The 12481-nt window shown below is 35.3% G+C and overlaps 1 protein-coding gene across 6 annotated transcripts in view; it reads right to left on the bottom strand.

Annotated features, from left to right (window-relative positions):
• MGAT4C (MGAT4 family member C) overlaps window positions 1-9743 on the bottom strand; it is a 333638-nt gene extending 323895 nt beyond the window's left edge. For all 6 annotated transcript variants that reach the window (XM_019279763.3, XM_010413780.4, XM_010413784.4 and 3 more), the window contains exon 1: window positions 9357-9743. The gene's annotated coding sequence lies outside the window, so the exon portion shown is untranslated. The remainder of the gene's footprint in view (window positions 1-9356) is intronic.
• Between the last annotated feature and the right edge of the window lie 2738 nt (window positions 9744-12481).

Consider the following 12481-nt stretch of genomic DNA (forward strand, 5'->3'; position numbering starts at 1 on the left):
AGAAAGTCTTGAGAGGCAGAAGGCTGCCTAACCCAGCATCTTAGACATAATGTTGGTGGTTGAATGAAGAAATGGGGGTATATGGAGGAGAAAGGAAAATGGCCAAGTATTACATGAAACAGACAGTTAGAATTTTAGTAATTTTGCACTAAAAGATATAGATACTTCTATATGTAAGAAATTATTTCATCCTGCCCTTTGCAAAAGATGGCTTCTGGGGAAAAAGTAAACATTGTTATCCAGTAAATTATATCTGGATCTTATTCTTGACTCCCAAAAGTGTACATTGAAATATATTTCCACTTTTCAGAAAAATCATTATTCGGGCAAACAAGTATTATTTTACAAAATAGTCTTGTTTAAACTTTTTTGTAAAGCATACTAGAAGTCTTTGAAAAGTAAAAGAAATAGTCTTTTAACAATCTATTGCATAAAACAGTTATGTCTCAATCTAAGTATACTAATCAGAACACGGCTAATCAGTATTTTAATTGCTAAGTAGAGCTTCTTATGTTTCAGATAGGTTCTTTAATGTGTATCTGCAAAGATTATAGAAAATAGAGGTTTGTGTAATTGTATATGTAAGAATGTTATGGATCTTGAAACTAAGTTTCAAAAGAAATTAAAATGTTCTGTTTACATTTCAAAGTCACAAGATATTATTTTTCATTATCACCATATCTATATATCTATCACAAAAATACACACAACAAAATCCTTCCCACCTAACACTAGAAGCAAGTCCATTTTGGCCACCCTTTTTTGTTTGTTTGCTTTTAAATAACAATGGAGTCTTAGTTGAAGTAAGGAGGCAGAGAACACAGACTAACAGTTTATAAAAGATGCATCATTCTTTGTTGTAGATACTGGAAATAACACACTGTAAAATAAAGTCAGAGTCACAGTACTGAACACAACAATCTTCTATGGTAAATTTGTAATAGTTCTCTAAAAGGTGAAACAATTTTTTTGGATTAATAGTTCAATGACTAAAATTTCAGGATGATAAGTTATTTCAATTTGGCATGATGTACCAATAAATTTCAGAAATGCTTTTCTATTTCTTCGCCAAACAGATTTTCACTTCAAGATGAAATAGTCTTTTATATTGCACATAATTAAATCTAAATTAAAAACAAAAAACCAAACAAAAGTCTACACAACTGAAAACTAAAATCCTTTTTAAGGCTTTTGAAAGCCTCTGTATGAGCCCTTGTGTACGTTTTACTTGGGTAAGATGGGTTTTATTTGAAGATGAGAATTTTGACATGCAGTAATGGCACTGAACCAAGTATGTTTGCTTGCAGATCTTGTACCTGTGACTGGGAATGGGCTGTGCATTCTTGAGATTCTGTTACAGCGTTTGACAATACCAAACAATCTAAATCCTCATCACAGAGCAGGAAGACAACCTACAGGAAATCTCAACAGGAGTCTCTGGATATGGAACAAAACTAATATCAAGAAGATCTAGTGTTAATGAATATCTTTTTGTACAAATCTCATATGACGATAGGAGGGATACTCACAAGAAAAGATTCATTCCCTCAGTTAAATTATCCCTGAGGCTGGGAAGTTTCAAGCTATTAGAAATAAATAGTCTGCCCTTATATGTTTATAAAAATACTGGATTGGAAAAGATAACCTGCAGGTTTTGTTGAGGAGAACAGTCAGTTACCTGCATGGAATTGTGGATTAAATTTTTGAGCATTTTAAAAATTTTCCTGGGCACTGAGTGTGTCTACTTCTTTATCAATACAGGATTTTTTTTTTTCACATTAATTTCTAGGAAAAAAAAATAATAGGTTTCATCTGCATGTACTTACAAGACTGCTATTGCCTACAGAGACTAAGTATTTCTCCAAAATGATCTGGAAGTCTGCCATTCTTACAGCATTAGAGATACTGTTTGCAGTACTTTTATTTTGAATAAATGCACCACATCCAGTAAGTGATCTTTATTGTCTCTAAACTTAATTGCTTGCTCTTTATGGTTCCATCCATACACCCGGGCAATTTTCTCTACCAAGATCATTATGAAGCAATGCACTATAGTGAACGTTGCCATGTGTTCAATATTTCTGCTCACATGTTTTTTCTGGGTTTCTATCTATCTCTTCTTTTATACTCACTCATTTCATATGTGTGGAGATGCTTTCAGTATGGAATTTGAACTCTTTCTATTAATGTAATTGTCTACCAATATTTACTCAAAATCAGTATTGGAAAATATGCCCATGTTGCTTTTACATGGCCAGGTAATTTCAATTTCAAGCAAGAATTTGTCTTTCATTCCTGAGGTTTTGTTTTGTTTTTTCCCCTCTAATAATAGTAAACTAAATAAAGCAACTAAGAGAATGGTATGGATTTGTACATGGTTAAGTTCCACTTGGTATGTTCATAGTGGTGAATGATGCTACATCAGGTTGGCATATGGTCACTAGTGAGGTTTCACATGTCTCAAATTAAGGTCAGTCCTGTTTAATATCTTTATTATCACCCCTCAAACTCCCTTATTGCAAAGCAGAAAAAGCCAAAGTCCACAGCTGCTCCTCACAAGACATTCCCTCCAGCCCCTTCATCAGCATCCTCTAGATGCATGGAAGGACTCTCATTCCTTCTCAAATTGTGGGTCCCAAACTGCACACAGTGCTCAAGGTGAGGCTGCACTGAGTACAGTGGGATAACAACCTCTTTTTCCCACCTGATCATGCAGAGTTTGTTGTATCCTATGATGCGTTTTGCCCTCTGGGCTGTGAAGGACCACTGCTGACCCATGTAGAACCTGCTGCTGAGGAGTACCCTCACATCCCTTCCTGAAGGGCTGCTCTCCAGCCACTCCTCTCTCTGTTTATATTAGAGCCTGGCAATACTCTGTCCCAGTTGCAGAATCACAGAATCAGGAGGGATGGGGGTCTGCGTCTCACAGAGGACTGACAGATCCAGAATTACAAAAACCAAGAAAATAAGTTTTTGGAAAAACTTGCTTCAAAAAAGCCCAAAAAACCAAAACAACAAAACCCAAAAACTACTTCACTATCAAGTATGTAGTGAAATACTTTTAAAAAATTGATCAGATCTGGGATTGGTTTAACAAGATCAGGTAAACTGTACAGATAGTTCTTAAAGATCCTTATTGACTTAACAGTTTAACTAGTGTTGCAGCAGGTGTTTTGATGGCAAGGGAAGCTTGAGAGCTCTAGGTGATTTAAACCTCCCTGTCTGGCTGCCAGTCTGCCTTTCCCCAAGGAGGCACACACCAGAGCAATAAGTTCTTTTCCGAAAGTGAGCAGAGATCTCATTTTTCCTCCACTGACACTTTTTGACAGGAGGTAGGAAAGACATGCAAAAAGTGCAAGGCAGTTTTAAGGTGAGGTTAAATGTCATAGCTGTTGTAATTTAACAGTTTATAGCTGCAAAAAGGAGAAAATTCCTCCTTCCACCTCATTACTCTGACAGCCTTAGTCTCCCTGGTATTTTGATGATGTGATTCAGGTCTCAGATTCATCAGATACTTAGATAAATGATTGAAATTACTAACCTATAGAAAAACTATTCATTTTCTTCTATGAAGCTAGCTTTTCATCAGACTTGTTCTTACTGGCTCATGGAGAAGCTTGGCAAACTTCACAGTCACAGCCTTTCCTGAAGTGGGAAGGCCTAGCATGATATTCCTTTTGGTGTTGGCAAGATGCTGAAGTGCATGCTGTTGCATCATACTGATGCACAAACTCACTTCCTACAAGGAATAGTAGTAAAGAATACCATATGATGGTTAATCTATATGATAGATTACAACACAGGAGAGTGTGATTCAACTGCTGAGTGTGTAAGGCCATCTATGGGAGTGATATTTCAGTAATTTCAAAGTGCTAAAAATCATCCCTAAATTCCAGAGACTGTTCTACATTATTTTCAAGAGATCCATTGGGAGTACAGAACACAGAAAATAAAACAAAATATATTCCCTAGTGTATTAAAATATTTTGCTTATCTGTGGTTTTCTTGTTGTTTGGTTGGTTTGGTTTGGTTTGGTTTTGGTTTTGGTTTTATTTTGTTCCTTTTATCTATTCTGTTTTCTTCATGAATTTGCAAGCGGAAGATAGGTAAAATACCTTATTAGCTTCTTTCATTCTTATAATGCATATGAACAAACAGCTAGGGAAAGCCTACTGGCCACTATATTTCTTCAAAAATAATAGTCTTATAAAGTAAAACCTCTTAAATTTGAGTTACTCTAACTTTTGTCATATAATATCAGAAAATTTCAACCTGACAAATGAAAGTTGATCAAATAGGATTAGAGGAAATACTGCAGAAAGGAGGTAAAGCTTCACTAGAGACATTTATGGACTCCTCCTTTTTTAATACTGTAATTTGATTTTGCAGAGAACTCTCCTATCCTTCCATATAATGTTTGGTACATTTGAAAACACGAACTAGAAATGCTTCTTGGCTCACAGAAAAATTTGCATGCTTGCCAAGGTTTTTTAAAGTTAATTGCTGCTCCAAAAGTAGTCAAATTAGAACCCAAAAAGTGTTTCAATAGAAGTTTTTTTAATGGCAGTACATCTCAGGAGTGTCTTTCTAATAAGATCCATACAAAATACATATTTCACCCACTTAAAATAATGAAAATTTGGGGCATCACAAGTAATAAGCAGTCAAGGAATTATTTTAAATTTTTTGAGATAGAATTTTTTCATCTGCCTTAAATTCTGATTAAGTAGTTTTCAAAATTTGAGAAGATATGGACAGTTGAAAAACATTTCCAGTCTTCAGCAGCAGCTAGAAAAGCAAAGCATAAGTAGTTTTATGTGCAAACAAATAATGTACCTTTCAAAACCTCATTAACAGACACAATTTAAGATATAAACTTCATGCTGATGGATGTTAAGGGGCAAACTGGTATACTTAAACATACTGAATCTGATTCCACTCTCATTTATTCCATTGGCTTCAATGTAGTGACATCCACCAGTGTGAGAATGAGGCGAAATGGATATTAATTGACATTCAGAACAAGATAAATTACTGTAATTTCTTCAGTAATGTTATTTATCTCTCTATGTCAGACAGTAATTGTAATGACAGCATTAGGTTGGAAAAGCAATATTGAATCTCCCTGAACAAACCAAATTTTTAATTGCACCTGAAAATACCTACTGCAGAAAATTCTGCAGATTTGTTGACAAGAAGAAGAGACCAGCTCAGGATATTTCAGAATAACTTCTATGCTCAGCAATATATGAAAGAAAGAAAGAATGTAAGAAAAGTTTAAGGGTATATAATATTCTCACTTTTTGAGGCATATTTACTTTGTACTGCATAGCAAGGCAGAACAAGAATCAAATTTACAGTAAAAACTTTATTTTAAATTATCTTTGAACCATATACTTACAGGTTTTCCTACTCTAAAATTTGGGCTTTCCAGAAAAGTAACAGGTAGTTATTACAGATTTTCAAATGTGGTTTCATAGCATTTGGTGGGTGGGGAGTGGGTGGGGGGCACAAATAGAAAAAATCCAAAACTTTGGAAGTATTTCAAAACAAAATGCTTTACTTAAAATATATCAAACTAAGATAATCATAGAACAAGAGAAATAACATCCACTTTTATAAAATTAACTTAAAAATACATAATCTGAAAGATATTACCCTGAAGTTCATATGAATTCATTTAGTCATGGACTTATCAATATTTTTGTGAGGTATGTCCTTTTCAACAGAAATACCATCTGCTTTACACTTTTTCTATTAGGACAATATAAGTGACCAAAATTGTGTTATTATTTCACCTGAATTCTCTTAAGAGATGGAGACAAAGTAAAGAAGGAGAAGTGAATTCTAGTGCTTATTTTTCTTTTTTTTTTTAATTCTTAAGTGATGAAAATATATCTACTCAGTTGCTTAAATATTAATGCTTACTAAAATTTCAGATATTTTGCATTACTAAAATAATGGGCTAAAAGATACAACACAAAACTTGTGCGAGGCCTTGGACTTGTACCTGTATCTAGGCAAGGTATCCCACAATTTAAGAAGCTGGATCACATTTTGAGAGTGTGTTGAGGAATTTCAACCAAAATAAGACAGCTTTGCAAGTGTGAACTAGCTTTGTGTGTTCTTTCCACCACTATTTCTTGAATTTCTTTACAATAATCAGAAATTATTCTCAGGGGAAACCATCTTTTCACTCTTGTTCACTCAAAATTGTGAAATTAAGTGTGTGAAAACATACATAGGTCATTAGACTTACTTAAATCTTAGCAGAATTAGTGTATATGTGTTGTCTAGCTAATGGCCTGTGTAAACGATACATATGAAACAAAGTTATTCATTTAATAAATGCTTAAACAGTGACAAATCAGTCCTGAAACCTAGAAAGACATATAGAGGGAAGAAACAAATCAGTTCATAGCACATCCTGATCTTAGAAATATCCAGGTTTTCCCTGAGAACATTTATTATTCATGCCCCGGCTCTTTCTTCTTCTAAGCGCTTTCCCCACTAGTTACCTGTTAGAGTTCAAAGAATAGATGATAAACAGTCACAAATTAGTTTTTTTCAAAAAATATTCCTAGAGATATTATTTTTATCTACTGCATAGAATTATGTGTTATCACAAACACATTGACAAATCTCAAAGAAGAAGGAAGAGGAATGACACAAGTAAAAAGCTGTCTTTTTAGTATCCATTCAATGTAATATCTTTACCTTCTAGAGGCTCACTCGGGGAGAAGAGCAAACTCTAAACTCAAACAGCTCATAAATAAGCACAAGGGAAAACCAGGGGCATTGCATACAAAGGTCAAAATTGTCCTTTTGGTTTTATGATTTGTCTAGTACACAGCAGAACAGGAAGGAGTAGAACCTAAGGTATCAAGAAAGGAATACAGCCAACACTTAAACTTACTTCAGCAAAATTGGACACAGGAGATAAGTAGTGTTGGAGAAGGATTGTTGAAGAATGTAAATAAAATGGGTGTATTTGTTGTATTGTTGTAAATTCCTATGCAAAACTTTTTTTTCTTTTTTTTAGGAACTTTTTAATGTAGGAAAGAAGAAAGAAAGTAAACTAAAGGTGGAACAGGGATAGTAGTGGAACCAGGACAGGCAGAAGACTGCAGATTATAAATTTAACACCATAACAAAGAATTTGTGCTTCAGCTTTCTTCCCAGAATATTTTCATCTATCTGTGCTATACCAAATTTTGTAATACAGTTCTTTTCACAAGTGGCCTAAGAGGATATCAGAAGGCAGCAGAAGATTCCACCTGAAAATGGCATAATATGTGGGTACATCAGAAGTCTCTATCAAGAGAATGGGGCAGAGCTATTACTGCACAACATGATAGACAAAAAAGAAAAAAAAAACACAACGTGAAGGTAAAGATAGAACATAAAGCTACTAATCTTCATTTACTTTCTATTATTTAATATCATCCTCCCATTTAAATCTAGTTTTAATGTGTTTTGTTTCATCTTACTTTAGAGAAAAAATTGAGATAATTTTGTGTTGCTCTTGGTTACTCCCCAAACCCATATATCAGAAAAAAATATATTTAAAGAGCTAGTGGTTACAGTAGCCAAACATTTAAAAGGAAACATATAATTGGGCCCAAAGGAGACAATATGGAATGTGATCTAGAAAAGTTAGTTTTTCATATGAGCGATATATAATAAGAAAAGGCTGTATTACCCTCTCAGGTTGTGACATTCATAAGTGATAGCATATAATGCTGAAATATCCATGGATATCTAGAAGCACGTTATGATGCCTCTATATATTTAAATGAGAAGCCTAGGAGATTGGGAAAAACACAGCTAATGTGCACATTTCCTTTAAAAAATATCTTGCTGATGGTAGGAGTCCCTAGGGAGAGCTTAATGAAAGCCTCTTTACCTCAGTCTTTCTGAGGTCCATAGGAAAGGAACTGCTTTAAGAGAGTTCACTGGAAGTGGGATAGAATCAATCTCTCTTCTTTATTCTTTAGCCTTTCCAAGGCACTAGACGAAAGCAACTTTCAAGTGTTGCATACAGGAGCAATATGTACTACTGTAATATTTATTAAAGCCTTGAATATACTATATTCCTTAAATAGAGGAAGATAAACATACTAGAAAATGCTCTTATCTCAGACTTACTGCTTTTAACCAATATAGGCTTTTGAGATCCCCTTCTCCTCCAGCTTTGTTACCTACTTCTATCTTGCTTTCTTTCAGCAGTACATCCAAAAATATGACAAACGCCTGTCACTTGTAACTAAAAATCCAGTTCAGCATATCCACTGCACTATCCAGTACACCACAGACAAGCTCATACATCATTTACTCTTGGTAGCATGACAGCAGCCTAGCCAGTGTGCTGGACAAGAAGCTACAGATAAGAATTTTTGTTTTTCTCAGGGCTTAACTCTTGCTTAGCCCTGCACCTGAAAATTCGTGCTCAATTTTGTTTGTACTCAAGTAGAGTGCCAACTTGGAAATGAAACAAGGCCAGGACTTTAATGTGGTAGTGCTTTTTCCATCTCTGCAGCAACTCCCGCGCTTGGAATAGTTCAAAAAATGTCTGGCTGCTTCTGCATTTTAGAGATCTTTCATTTTTAGGTCAGGCTGCCTCACAAGCTACAGACATGCAGTAAGCAATTCAGATTAGAAGGAACATGCTTTAACTCCTATATAAACAGAGAAGTTTAAAAGGCAAGAAATTCTTTACAGTTTTTATTTTTAAACCTCCTGCTGTGGTATATAATCCTTATGCTTTACTAAGCAGCTCCTGGAGTGTGGCAGTACAGATGCAACAACAGACTTATGTTACATATCTATCAGAGATTTTCAGAATGAAATATTGTAACTCTCCATGTGAAAGGGAAGAACATCATAGTAAACAAGCAGATATCTAACTCCAAAACTAATTTGTAGTACTTTAAGGGGAGTTCTGCATATATCCAGGTTTGGAAAATATTTTGTAAAATTAATATTAATCTATAACCAATTCAAAATCAGAAGAATTATTTTGCTATTGATTATTCATTGTTTCAAAAAACAACATCCTCTGGACAGTCAGCATCAACTTATGGCAATGTTATATGCAGCACAATGGATTTTTGCTTTTTTGTTTAAAGGTTAGGGATTGTTTTTTGCTTGGGGGGATTGCTGACAAAGCACTTGGCAGTAGGTACAACACATCTACAGTAAGTATTTTACCTGCAAACATGCTGCAATAAAGTGCCATCATTCAATCAATACAGACTACTTAGTTAACATTTTTCTTAATGTATCTGGATTACTAGTTCATTAGATCATTACCTGATAAATAGTGTGGGTAATGAATTGAGAGAGTAACTACATACCTTCAGGAAGAACCTGCCCGATAACAATAATCCATTAGAGAAACTGGCAGTATCCTCTGATCTATTGCCCGCAAAGCTATGACTTGATGGAGAGTTTCATTCCCTCTGCTCAGCACTCCAGAAGAAAATCAGCACAATTTAAATATTTCTCGGGATGTGACAGCTCTCTAGATCCCTGGCTGCATTCTTTTCCCAGGGGTCGACAATCTGGTGTTCCAGTGTGCATAGAGCAGTGAAGATGAATTGAAAAAGCTTGAGATAAATTAGGGATGGCTAAGTTAAAATTGTCTCTGCTCCCGAGTCTCTCATCTGCAGTCTGCAAGCCTATTTTGCTGTGAAAAAGCTAGATGGCAGGCTGCCTCAGTGAGTTTTTCTTGAGCGACAGGGAGCATTTTCAATGAAGAAAAATTCTCCCATTATCTAAGCTAATGTGACTGCAGCTAAATCTAGTCTTAAAAGTGTCTACTAGCATGAAATTCATTCTCACTGCTGCTTTCTTTCAAGCCACAGGTTGAAAAAAGAGACAGGACAAGGGGAAAAAAAACAAACCAAATAAAAAAGCATCATCCTAGATTTTTCTATATTAAAAAAAAAATACTCAAACTTTTTAAAGTTGATAAATGGCAACATATTTCACAATATAACTATGCCCAAAAATCTGTGTTGGGAGTTATCACTGTTTCCAAAACTTTATCTGCTTATACTCAATTCGTTTTTCCACTCTCTGTTCTTTCTGTTTTGTTTTTTTTTTTTAATAAGTATCATGTTGCAATTATCTTCATTTTCAATATTCTAGGAAACGAAAGAGCAGTATTTTCCCCTTGTTGGCAAAAAATGAAGTGACAGCTAAAATTCTGAACAATCACCATGTTTAGCCTTAGTAGATAATCCTAGATAATCCTCAAAAAAAATGTGATTGATGTTTTGCCATGCCTCTAAAAAATATTGTGTAACAAGTTTTCTTTAATTATGAACCACAGCTCACACTATTTCACAAAAAAAGATAGAATTTAAGTTTTCTGAATATCACTTTAGTGCCAAAGTTATTTGACAAAGTAACTAATTTCTACTGTTATGTAAAAAGTTTTTACATTGAAATTTCTCAATATCATGGAAATTCAGCCCCTCCACCTATGCTGTAAATAAACAGAGATGCAGCTGAATATATATGAATATAGCCTTAGTGCTAGAACTCTTGAGAATGATAAGTAAATATATTGCCAAAAAAGAGATATAGACCCTGTTTTCATCAAACAGGCATGAAGAGACTGAAAATCTTTAGGACATGACTGCAGCAGTCTCTTTTCTTCCCCATGCTCTGGGGTAAAGCATGCACTCACATTAGCAGAACTCTGCCAGGTGAAGTGAAAAGTCATGATCAACATTAATAGATTTCCTTGGGGCTTAACTTACTAAAGCCGTAGCTCCACAGAGCCTCTTTATTTTATGCTGAAGGATTTATGTCCAGCCTAATTTTTTAAACAGAAGCTCCTTTGGCCTTTGCCCCAGCAACCACCCCTTGAAGCATATGCAAGCACTTGACCAGATCCAACAGTTCCGTACATACAATACACATAAACATAGCCAAAAATAACACGTATTTCCAAAGGGATTAAAAAGTATCCCATGCTGCCTTGCTCTAGGATAATTTATGCTGTTGTAACACTCAAATTTCTAGGTGACACTGGCTGTGCTGCCAGTCCTTGCCATCAATATTTGTATATTTTCCATGTAAACAGATCATAATATTGCAAGTCATAGAATTGCAGAATGGTTTTGGTTGGAAGAGACCTTCAAGATCATCTAGTCCAAACCCCCAGCTCTAGGTGGGCCTGTTTGATCAGGGAGTTTTGTCTAGGTGACCTCTAGAAATCCCTTCCAACCTCAATAATTCTGCAATTTTCACTATTGTTTAGGAACCACCAAAATCCTGAGTTCATAATGATTTTCTGTTTAAATGTTTCCTAATTTTGTTAGCCTTTATTTTTCAAAACATCTTCCTTAAATAAATTTGGATTATTAGATTCCTCTTTTCTTCCTCTCACACAATTGCAGCATCTGGTGCTGAAACTGATAAAACTGCCAAGACCTCACTGTGCAGCAGCCCAGCCCTAGATACCCCAAAGTTATCCTTCTTCACAATAAGGAAAGGCTTGATGGAAGTCTTTCTAGAGCTGAAAGCCACCTGCTAGCCTCAAAGACAGTGTGGTTTGTGTGCTATTATTAATTTTAGAATAAGAATCACTCACACCTCCCCCCTCTCAACATCTACTGCTTCAGCCAGAGCTACAAATGACAAGCTGCTGCTTTTCTTGATCCCTCAGCAGCTTGGGTCCAAAAAGCTACATCAGTGTCTCAGATTCTATTCATAAAAATCTATTCTCTTGAACAAATTAAAAATATATAATAATTGTAATTCACTCTTTCTAGTGGTATCATTATTTTAGAAGGTATGATTCATTCATATTCACTGGTTTGAATAAGTAACATTGACATGTCAGTTTCTAGGAAGGTTTCTGACTGAATTTTGGGGCGTGACATGGAAGGAAGTAGAGAACCAGTTTAGAAACCAAAACAGAGTTTGGGTAACCAAAATGCCGTAGTAAAGTTCTGACCTTTGACTACATATTCTTCTCAGCTGCCTCTTTTTCGGTATCAGATGGAGAAAGGAAGAATGCAACAATTGTTTTTTTCCAGAAAAAGGGTTTAGTAGTCCCTGAGGATTGTCAGGGATTAGGCCCAAGACAGCCAGCAAAGCAAAGTCACTTGGTTTGCAGAGTAGTAGAACAAGACATAAATTCACAAGAAATTCTCTGACATTGCCAGGAGAAAAAATTAACAGGGCTTTTGTTCTGGTTTGGTTTAGTTTTGGTGGGGTTTGTTTGCCTGTTGTTTGCTTTGTTTTTTCTTTCCAAGTTATCTACTGGCACAGTTTAATATCATTTTGCAATCAATCAGAGAGTCCCAGATGGAAGCAGAGGTGACACTGTTGGCATAGCATACTAGATATTTTTGGTGTGCTGTAATCCAGTTATGAAAACCTCTTTCAAAACCTCAAAAGACAGCAATAGCATAATAGGCAGAGGGTGAAAAAGGTGAGCATGGAGTTGTGCACATTGTAACTC

Source organism: Corvus cornix, chromosome 1A (genome assembly GCF_000738735.6).
Source record: "Corvus cornix cornix isolate S_Up_H32 chromosome 1A, ASM73873v5, whole genome shotgun sequence".
Taxonomy (NCBI): Eukaryota; Metazoa; Chordata; class Aves; order Passeriformes; family Corvidae; genus Corvus; species Corvus cornix.